Source organism: Barbus barbus, assembly GCF_936440315.1.
Source record: "Barbus barbus genome assembly, chromosome: 18".
NCBI lineage: Eukaryota > Metazoa > Chordata > Actinopteri > Cypriniformes > Cyprinidae > Barbus > Barbus barbus.
The window spans coordinates 20,169,271-20,179,717 of record NC_136746.1 but is presented as its reverse complement, the minus strand read 5'-3'; positions in this window follow the sequence as shown (position 1 = coordinate 20,179,717).

Sequence of the window (10,447 nt, the reverse complement as noted above, 5' to 3'; positions counted from 1 at the left end):
GTGAATAAAATCAAGTTTTCACTACATTTTTGTTTTGATTGAGTTGGTTCAAACCTCCGAAAACCCTCCTAAACCCAACCGTCAGACCAGGCTGAGACCAGCAAACTAGCTTAGACTGTCCAAACTCACCCCTTATATACTGCAATATTTGAAGGGACAGCCATTTGTAGTGGTGTCCGAAACATTCATTTATCATAATCCCATAATGCACTTCAATTAACCGATGTACATGTACTGTGAAGGTTGCACCAAATGAATTCCCACATATTATCATCCACAGCCCTCTCTTGCACTCAGTGTCCAAATTCGCTGTGAATTTTCGTTCACTCCTTCAAGTGGACTATTTAAGTGAGTAATGTAAGAAATAGTGAATGAGAGCATAGAGGTGATTTCAGACACAGCTCTTGTTTTTACATGTTCACACATGTATCATTATAGCTCTTACCTGAGTCTGTCAGCAAACAGTGCTGAGAGCAGTTCTAGACAACTTTGTGCCATATTTGGAGCTATTTCTCTCTCCTTCACTCTCTATTTCTCTGTTTTCCAGTTTTACTGTTTTGGAGAATTTTTTATGGTCAATCAAGTCTCAAGGAGATTTTGTTGTTGATTGTTTGGAGGAGTTTTCGAGGTGTACGTTGCCGTTTGCCAACCCACAGTCGAATCAGTGTCCCCTGGCCACATCACACACTCACACACAAACAATCTCTCATTAGGTCATTATAGTCCATGGCTCCTTGCACACTCACACTGATTTGTGTATACACAGAGTTAATGGGTCAGATTAGAGAGAGCTGTACAGTAATAGCTGCCGCCTCAGCTGTAACACTGTGGTTAACCCAGCGAAGCTCATTAGCTCTGTCCCTGAAAGGCAGAACTTTTGCATTTCAGTCTCAATGTGGGAACAATTTAGCCATCTAATAGAACAGATCAACGAGGGTGCCGTCACCAGCTCTATAATTTCTCTCACCCGGCATTCTGCCTTTCATTATCTCTGTTCTTCAAACTGGATGATTTTAGCTACAGCTTTGAAATATGTTAACTTCAGCAGTATGAATATCTAAATATTTTCTTGATTACTCTACAATGGACAAAGAGATATGTGCATGCCAACTGCTATCAGCAGAGCAACATTTCAGAAAGATAAGTCCTTGTATCTGGTTACCTTTCTAAATCATAATGTAAACTATTTTCTGTTTGTATTTATGTAGACGGACTGGAGATGTTTTCTCAGCAGGATGGTTTGGCAGCGCTGAGAATCCCCAGTGAGGGAGAAAGAAAAATGACGGGCAGCAGAGAGAGGAATGAAGTCTCATTTGGCTAGAGACCCACAACCACCCACCCACATACAGGAGAACAAGGACCCAGTTGGCTGAAGTTTCTGATAAACCACTGCAGTGTGGGAAAGCTCAACACTCATCTTCAAATGGTTAACAGAAAAAAATAAACGGCACACACTGGGCATCAGTTTGTTAAAAACTTCCAGAGAAACCTGTGCTCACACTACATGCATACATTAACATACACACATTCATCAGCAAGGATGCATTCAATAGAAATCAAGAGAGACAGTTAAAGGCATTTATAATGTTACAAAACATTATATTTCACATAAATGCTGTTCTTTTGAACTTTCTATTCATCAAAGAATCTTGAAAAAATATAGTAGTTTCCACAAAAAAAGCAACACTGTTTATAATAGGAAAAAAAACACTGATTTATTCAGGAACGTTCGAAACGTAGGTATAGACAAAAATAGACAAAGCATCTGGCAATGTTGTGTCTAAAACATTTGCTGAATGTTAACTTCTTGTTTATTAAACGGTTGTATAAAATTGTTCTCTCTCTTTCTAGTAACTCAGCATGCGTGGACCCTTTTATGAATGTCAGGAAGTCAGGAATTTTATAGACAGAGCCTTAGCACTTTGTCATAGTAGTTTCAACTCTATCTTATTGACTATTGGATGAGAGCAAACAGAAAGACAGTTACTGATGCTAAACTGTTTTGGAGGAGCATAGCTTTCATGCAGATCATGGCTCCAAGGGAGTATTTGGCTGAACACTGGGTGTTTAGGCCTGAAGTACTGTGAAACCGTCTGAGACAACAATTTTGATCAAAAAGCTCTGATTTGACCTTAAACTGATTGGCTTTCACAGAAACCAGAGAGCTCCAGCTGAAGAACTACTTGGCATCTTCTAACGAATCCCAGTAACAAAAAACTACGTGTTACTGTTCCTGTTTTTCTTGTCATAGTTGGACCTCTAATAAGGCTGTAATCTTGTTAAATTGTTCCTTTTCTCATTATCATGATCTCCTCCGGAGTTTTAGTCATAGCTTATTTGCCTGAGAGAGATGGAAATATGATTTTCAGAGGAGTGAAGCCTTCAGATTGTAGTATTAATCAGACTCATTTCTCAGATTAGCGAAATCCCTTGTTGAAACAAATGACTGACCTCAGTCGAATGTAGACTCTCATTGTTTTTCCTCAGACAACAGGGAGGAAGCCTCCGACCTTCGCTCCGCTTTCTCCATCTTTTCCGCTATCTATCTCTCTATCGCTGACATCACAGTGGAAGCCTTTGACTTCCTGTTCCCTGGACGCCCTCAACTTCTGGAAATCTTGCGCTGAACTTTTGATGTCTTCCGCAGTTTTGGCATAGCTGCAGGGTGTAGGTGATTGAGAAATCTCATCTCTGGTCACAAGAGACGCAGACATCATGAGTCTTAAGTAGTTTTTGTTGATAGGATCATGGAAAATGTGAATATGTACAGTTTCAGATGGAGCTCTAATCAGAAGCCTCAGAGTCATCTCAGACTCAGCCTGCCACACTAGACTAATTTCATTGAGATTTGTTTTGATTTGTTTTGATTTTTGTTTTGAGATTTTATCCACAAAAATGTGGTATGTTCAGTGTGCATGTGAGAGAGGGAAAAGAGCGAGAGAGCGAAGAGTTGGAGAGACAGATCCAGATGGATGCTATTTTTGATTTATGGGAAAACAATTCTGCTTTTTACCTTCCTGCAAAGAAACAGATTACAACTGAACAAACCCCAAATACTCAGATAACATCGCAGAGTAATCCCAATCTGGCAAGGGCACCGAACAAAAGAACGAGAGAAAGACAGACATACAGAAAGAGAAAGCACGAGAGCAAGAAGGCCAAGAGAGAATGATGGAGGGAAATGGAGAGACTGGGAAAGAGAGGGAGTTTAAAAGAAAACAAAAATGACGTAATGTTGTCATAAGATGTAATGTTGTAGGTATGCTTGTCATCACATGGTGGGACGGATGTTCCATCCAGCTCATAAAGTTAGTGCGCTTATGAGGACCTCTGCTGGAATAAACACGTAATTCATCAAAGTTTTGGATTGCTTCAGAATAATAACCACTAAATATGAAGATATTCTTAATTTTTCCCATTATCATCACAATGTTTCACACTGCTCAGTATGTCGTGGGTTACTAATTAAACCTGGACTGTCAGGTCCAGTTTTAAATGATGAAACTAAACAGCATGTGAAAGTTTCTGTGGCATTACATACTGCATGAATATTGAATGAGGTAATTTAACTAGAGAAGTTGCTAAATAACTTTGTAACATTCTAATATTGTGTTGTTTTACATTATATATTTCGGTAATTCAGGTATTAACCTACTAAAATGAGGGAGGGGAGTGCAAAAAATTTAAAGCATGAAATGTTGCTTAACCCAGTGAAAAATCTTCCTTTATTTGAAGTTTCAAAAAGACATTAACTTAGAATTAAGTGTAATGTGAAAACCCCTCCAGAGACAGCAGGGGAGAAGGACATAAAACAGTGAGAGTGTTAGGGTTAACTTTAGATAAACTCAGGGATTTGATGGACAGCATGGCAGCGATTTGGAGAGAGCAGAGGAGCAGGTTTCACTCTGTTACAGTAGAGCCTTTGTTTAAGACCTTATTATTGTTTTTACTGAAGCTCTACCACAGGGAGCTGAAACACACCCTCACATACAAAGTGGTGATGAGTGTAAATTTGAGAACTGTCAATATTGATTTTGCAAAGCAGACATTGATTTGTCACGAATTTATCACAAACGTGATGGTGGTTTTCATCTCATTCTGTTTATACTTTTTTCATTGTTTTTCAACCATACACACATGTACAATGACAATAACAGATTTCAGATTTTTTTTGTCCATTCTAATCAGTGTAAACCCTGGATTATACCCTGGAAATGCATATTTACAAGAAATATTTTAACACATGTAGACAGAAGATACTGTTTAAACTGAACTGAGCTGGACGATGACATCACTGAATTCAATGAAACTGAAAATTAAGTGTTTACTATTGTCCTTTTGCATTATTGACACACTATTTTCCTATTTGATACTGTAAAGCTGCTTTGACACAATCTGTATTGTTAAAAGCGCTATATAAGTAAAGGTGACTTGACTTGATCTTCAAGTTGTTCCAAACCTGTATGAGTTTTGTGAAGGTGTGTGTGTTTATGAGGACACAAATGTGTATAATGACATAGTACAAAAACATAAACATGGTTTATAAGGACACTTCCTGTGTCCCTGTAAACCAAAAGGCTTAAAAATATACTAAATGGTGTTTTATGAAATTCAAAAAATGGCAATAGTTTTCTTTAAGGGGTGGGTTAGGTGTAGGTTTGCTGTAGGGTGTACAGTTTGTACGGTATAAAAACGCATCCCGCATATGGAGAGTCCCCATAAACCACATATGCACCTGTGTGTGTGTGTGTGTGTGTGTGTGTGTGCGTTTGTGTGTGTGTGTACACTTTTTTGAGAAAGTAAAAATGCAGAAAGTTTCCTGTAAGGGATAGGTTTAGGTGTAGGTTTGGTGTAGTAGGGTGATAGAAAATATGGTTTGTACAGTATAAAAACCATTACGCCTACAGAGAGTCCCTTCAAGGATAGCTGACCTGTGTGTGTGTGTGTGTGTGTGTGTGTGTGTGTGTGTGTGTGTGTGTGTGTGTGTGTGTGTGTGTGTGTGTGTGAGAAAGAGAGAGAGAAAGGAGTGAATGCATTGTGGTTAGCCTGTCTAGAGCCTTGCAATCAGGGAACATCATCGTTGATGACGTATACTGAAACTTCCCTTGCTCGTGTGCCCACATTCAGGGTCAAAGGGCAAAGTTTATTATTTACATTTGGTATTCATTTACAAGATGGCTGTTCTGACTCTGTTCTGTGAGGATGATTTGATGCTGCCTTCACTGATTACAGCAGTGACATTCAGAGATGATGACAGCCTATGATTGAGCTGAGAACCTCCTGTTGACCTCTTCTTGCCCCTGACAGAGTGAGTCTCCTGGGGGTCTCTGCTTTAAGAGCCTTTACCCATCTCCCCCTATGCAGAAGAGCGCTGGCCCTCCTTTCATAGCTCTAATCAGGTCTGTTTCAGTCCCGTGGCTGAGATCCCTCAGTAATGAACCACAACTAATTGGACAGATGCGATCACCGTGACAATCGGATCGTCATGGATACCAGGTTACCAGGGCCTGATATTTGATAAATAGGTGGGAATGAAACACAGGCTAGAGCAGCGATATGTCAGACACATAATCATGTTCGTGCGATTGAAAACATATGAAAGCCTTGGACATGCATGTGGACATTTGCACACTCCTGCCTGACTCAGACTTTCCAAAAAGTGGTATGGTATTACAGAGGAAATTAACGTATGGTCCACATTTGTATCATGTAGTGAACACCTCTTAAAATCTATACATTTAAACAACTTTGAGATGTAAGCTTAAATTTTTTTTTTTTTTTTTTCAGAGTTTGTGCCAGAATGCTGCCATGATGTCCAACTGCTCAACTTTTTTAGCAGGTAATGAAAATTGATTCTGTCCACTGGGACCTTAAAGTATAAGTTGTTCTAGCTAATCAAAAGAGCTTTTTTTAAATAGCATTGTGCTAAGCTAGTACTCTAAGCTCTTCGCTTACTAACAAAGGCAAACTGACATCTAAAAGAAAGGTAATTTACCATTTTAGCTTTAGAGTTTAAAGACATGAATTAACAAATGTTTAAAGTGATAGTTCACAACAAAAAAAAATCTGTCATCTTTTACTCACCCTCATGTCGTTTCATGTATGACTTTTTTTCTTCTGTGGAGCACAAAAATATATTTTGTTTGGACCCCATTGACTTGCCTGTGGACAACAAAAAACTGAGTCTTTTTTAAAATAGCTTTGTGAGTGTGTTCCACAGAACGTTTGAGTGAATAAATGATGACCATTTTTTTTTTTTTTTTTTTTGGAGTAAACCATCCCTTTAAAAATAAGATACATGGTAAATATTTTTTCTGTAATTTAAAATCAGGCACAAAACACAGAACAGTCTGTTGTGAACCTAGAGTGCTTAAGATGAATAAGTGAACATTTGTCTTTAACATCTCCTTCCATCTGTTCCTTCAGGCCTGCTTTCCCAGAGAAAGATGATGAAGGGAACAAAAATAAGGAAAAATGAAAAACAGAGGAATAAAAGAGCTACAGCTCAAAAATCTCAACACAAACTGTTCCTACTGTGCTGCTACACGACCTACTGTTCTACCACCTCAGAGAGAGAAAGAAAGAGGGCAAGAGAGGAGAGAAGGAAAGAGACCCCGACAAGGACATGCCGATTCCACCCAAGAGAACAACGCTGGAAGAAAGAATAGCGAACGAGAGATTGGATGACAGAGTTCCAGCAGAGAAAATAAACGAAGAATTTAGGTAGAGTGTTGACTTTTTACTCAACAAGAGAGAAAGATGGTTAGTTAGAAATAAAGAAGGAATGGACAAAAACGGGAGAGAGACCAGAAGCAGAGTTTCTATTGATGTAGTGAAACGATACTGTGTGTGTGTGTGTGTGTATGTGTGTGTGTGTGTGTGCGCAAGAAATGAAGTATGTGATTTCTGTGCCACTAGCGACACCAAACGGAGCTGCTAAAACAATGATTGTTTTCTAACATGTTTTACAAACACTCACCCGTTCCGTCATTAGTCAAACTGAGGGCCCCGTCCTAAACTCATGCTATTCGTTGAGTCACTGTTGCTGTGTTGGGCTTGTCAGATTTCTTAACCAAACTGAAATTTTTGTCTTAATTGTCACACTTTTAGAGAAACCAGCCTAACAATGGCATGACTATAATTGTCACTTGGGAAAAAAAAATGTACCATTAAAAGGTGACACCCTTCATCTTTAATGTGCATATTAAATGTTTTATTTTTATTTATGTGCATGTTAAACTTTCTTATGCTTATTAATTACACAATTATTCATTTATATGCACTTGTTTCTTTAAATCAGCAGTTCTTGACCTTTTTGATTACAAGACCTACTGTTTACAACAATATTATTACATTTTAATATTAAAATAAGTAACTCCAATAGTTCTAATTCAAATTAACTCCAAATTTAGAAATTTAGTTTCTAAAAAAAAAAAAAAAAAAAAGAAGATTAGATTGTTAGTTGTTTTAGCTTCAAGGCTTGTTTTGTTTTATTTTAGGCCTACATCATTGATTTGAAATCAATCAAGTCATCTTAAGGCCCCCTTGGAAGTTTGCAGACCCCATTAATGGGACCCAAACCTGCTTAAGAGCCACTTTAGAGCAAGGTTTTCTAACAAAAATAACATTAATATTTTTTCTAAAAACCTTTTGGATTTGCTTCTCAGTTTGTTTTCTCTTTCCCCTCAGCATTCTTTTCTCCTCGTATTGAGCAGGTGGCTTCAGATGGAAGATTAAGGAGGAAGACTAGTGTAATGAGATGAGGTGTATCAGGAAGCTACAAACCTCATTTCACAGAGTCAAGGAAACACACACCATTAGACAACACTGTCTTTCAGAAACCAGACAATACTCTTTTCATCAACGAACAACGTGTGTGTGCTGTGTGTGTGTGCACATATTTGCTGACACTCAGGCACGCCTCTGCAGGTAAATTGCATTTTCTTTTTTCTTTTTTTTGGCCATCCTGTTGGCAGTTGTTGTCATTCAGGTGTCTGTCCGTTATTGCAACATTTGGCACTATTCAAATGAGAAACATTACACAAACGATCCTTCTATATTGGCAGGTGATACTAGTTTATGTTCTTAATTCTTGCACTCTTATGAGATTTCCTTGAGTCAACAAACACTGTTGTAATTCTCAGTGCCTCTGTAAATGCGAGCAAAAGTCCAGTTTATATGGTAATGAAAACTAGTGGACTCCAGAGACGGACTAAATTTACTCAGAATAGCATCTTCAGCACTCTTGAGGACAGTCCACAGTACATATGCCTTGAGATTCCTTCGGTGTGAAGTCTCAGTACATTTGCATAAAAGCCGCAACACATGCAGACACAAAGGAGTGAATTAGTTCTAATCATAAAGTTGTCATCGGCTGCTTTGGAATGTTCCAGGTTGCCGTGGGCAATAAGTGTGAACCTTCGCTCATTTAAACAGAGTACATTCCATCTGTGGTTAACAGACTATCTAAACAAACACTACCAGGTGAAATACTTTAATTATACACACACACATTTTCTCAGCTTTCTAAATAGGGACATACAAAAGACATTTTCACATTTAGATAACTTTTATTTCAGTTTTGCCACCAAACAATAGCTAAATATGCACATTTTGTAAGTTAGTATTAAATTATATGTTAATTACTTCAAATTAATCCTACTCCTTGAAGGATTTTCTTTAGATATATGTATTTATCCAAATGAGAACCACTTTAAAATAATCAAGGTTTTGCCAGATTTAGTACATTTCTATACATAGCTTTCATTTTTACATTTTTGTTTTTACATTTTATTTTTTGTGTTACAGTTGAGGACATCCTTGTATGTTTGAATGTTCAGCTTACTTTTGCTGACAGTTTAGCCTGGAATCTATAGCTAACTATATACACACATACTTTCTCTCTAGAAATGTTGTCTTGCTTAAGATTCACTAGCATTAGCCCTAACCCAGAGTTCAGGGATTCTGTCGGGTCACTGTTTAGTGTTTACTGAAACCGCAGGTGTGAGATCTCACTCTGCCGGATATTTAGGCACAGTCTCAATGTGAATTTCTTCAACGCATGTCAGCCCACTGACTTCACAAGCACAAGCGTCCAACATCAACACTTGAAGATTTTATATATCATCCTGTGCTTACGTTAACGTCTACATTACATCGCCTGTTTGCCGCTCTCCAGCCCCGATCTATCATATTTTGTATTGCACTTTCTTCCATCTTTAGCTCACTATCTGCTCCCATGCTAACACATAAGCTGCTATCTGCCCCGAGCTGAGTGTTTCTGTAAAACTAACTCTGCTGCCAATTATTGGCAAGAGTCTGTTTCATTTTGATGTGGGCAATTTAACAAGAGTCCCGTAAACGTCTGCATTTTTCTTTCAGAGTTCTGTAGTTTTGTCTCTCATTTCTTTAACAAGCTGGAAAACACTTCAAGAGGAATCAGACTCCAACACATGCAAACCAGCTGCAACGGGTCAACACAAATGATCAACAACAGGATTTGAGCATGTTGGATCCTTTACTGAACAGAATAAAGATTTTCTGTTTAAAAAATTAAGCCATTCCAATGAGTTGGAAATTGGATAAATATTTGCTCAATTAAATGCAATTTGGGCAAGTAAGTGCAACTGGTATGTGTGTAATTATCGTAATCTGAGAATGTTCTGATAATTATGCAATTCATTTGATGCCAGTTTTGGAACCGGCAGAGAATATTCTGAACACTGCTATTGTACCTCTAATGAAAATGAATGCTGCTTTATTCTCACAACTCACCACCAATACTTGCCTCCATGAGGTTTTATTAAATAAATCAGTAGACATGACATTAAGAAGCAATGCCCTCTAGTGTCTTGGAAAGGAACTTTCCTTAGACAAATAAAAATTAAAATACAATACTATTTGCTCATGTCTTCCCAAACTGTGAGCACAAAATCGGTTGTCCTTCAATTACATTGACTGGAGATTAAAGCTTTGAGGCTTCAAAAAAGATGCAAAATCAACATAAACCTATGACTTTGTTAGCCATATGCTTTGTTGCATTTTTTTTATTATTATTTAACATTGCCATTAGTTTTTCCTTTCCAGTGAGCTGCTAAAGTTGGCATTAATTGAAAATTCACTATTATCTGTTTTCTAAATGCATGTTATGAATCTTAATATTAGTGTTTCAATCTTAGTGTTTTGATCTTCTAATGTTTCATTTTTAAAAAGCCATAACATAACTTTCAGCTTAAACTTTGCTCCTTCAAACTCGCACTCATTGCCATTTTTGAGTGAAGTGCCCAAGTCTCCAAATCCAATCAATAAATAATGCCTAGAACCAAGTCCCATCCTACAGTTTTTCTTTTCTGATAATTCATTACCACTCAGAAATACATCATAGCATTGAAGAAAAGTTCTGCAGCTAGCGCTACTTGCATTTCGTCATTGACTGCTGCAAACTGAA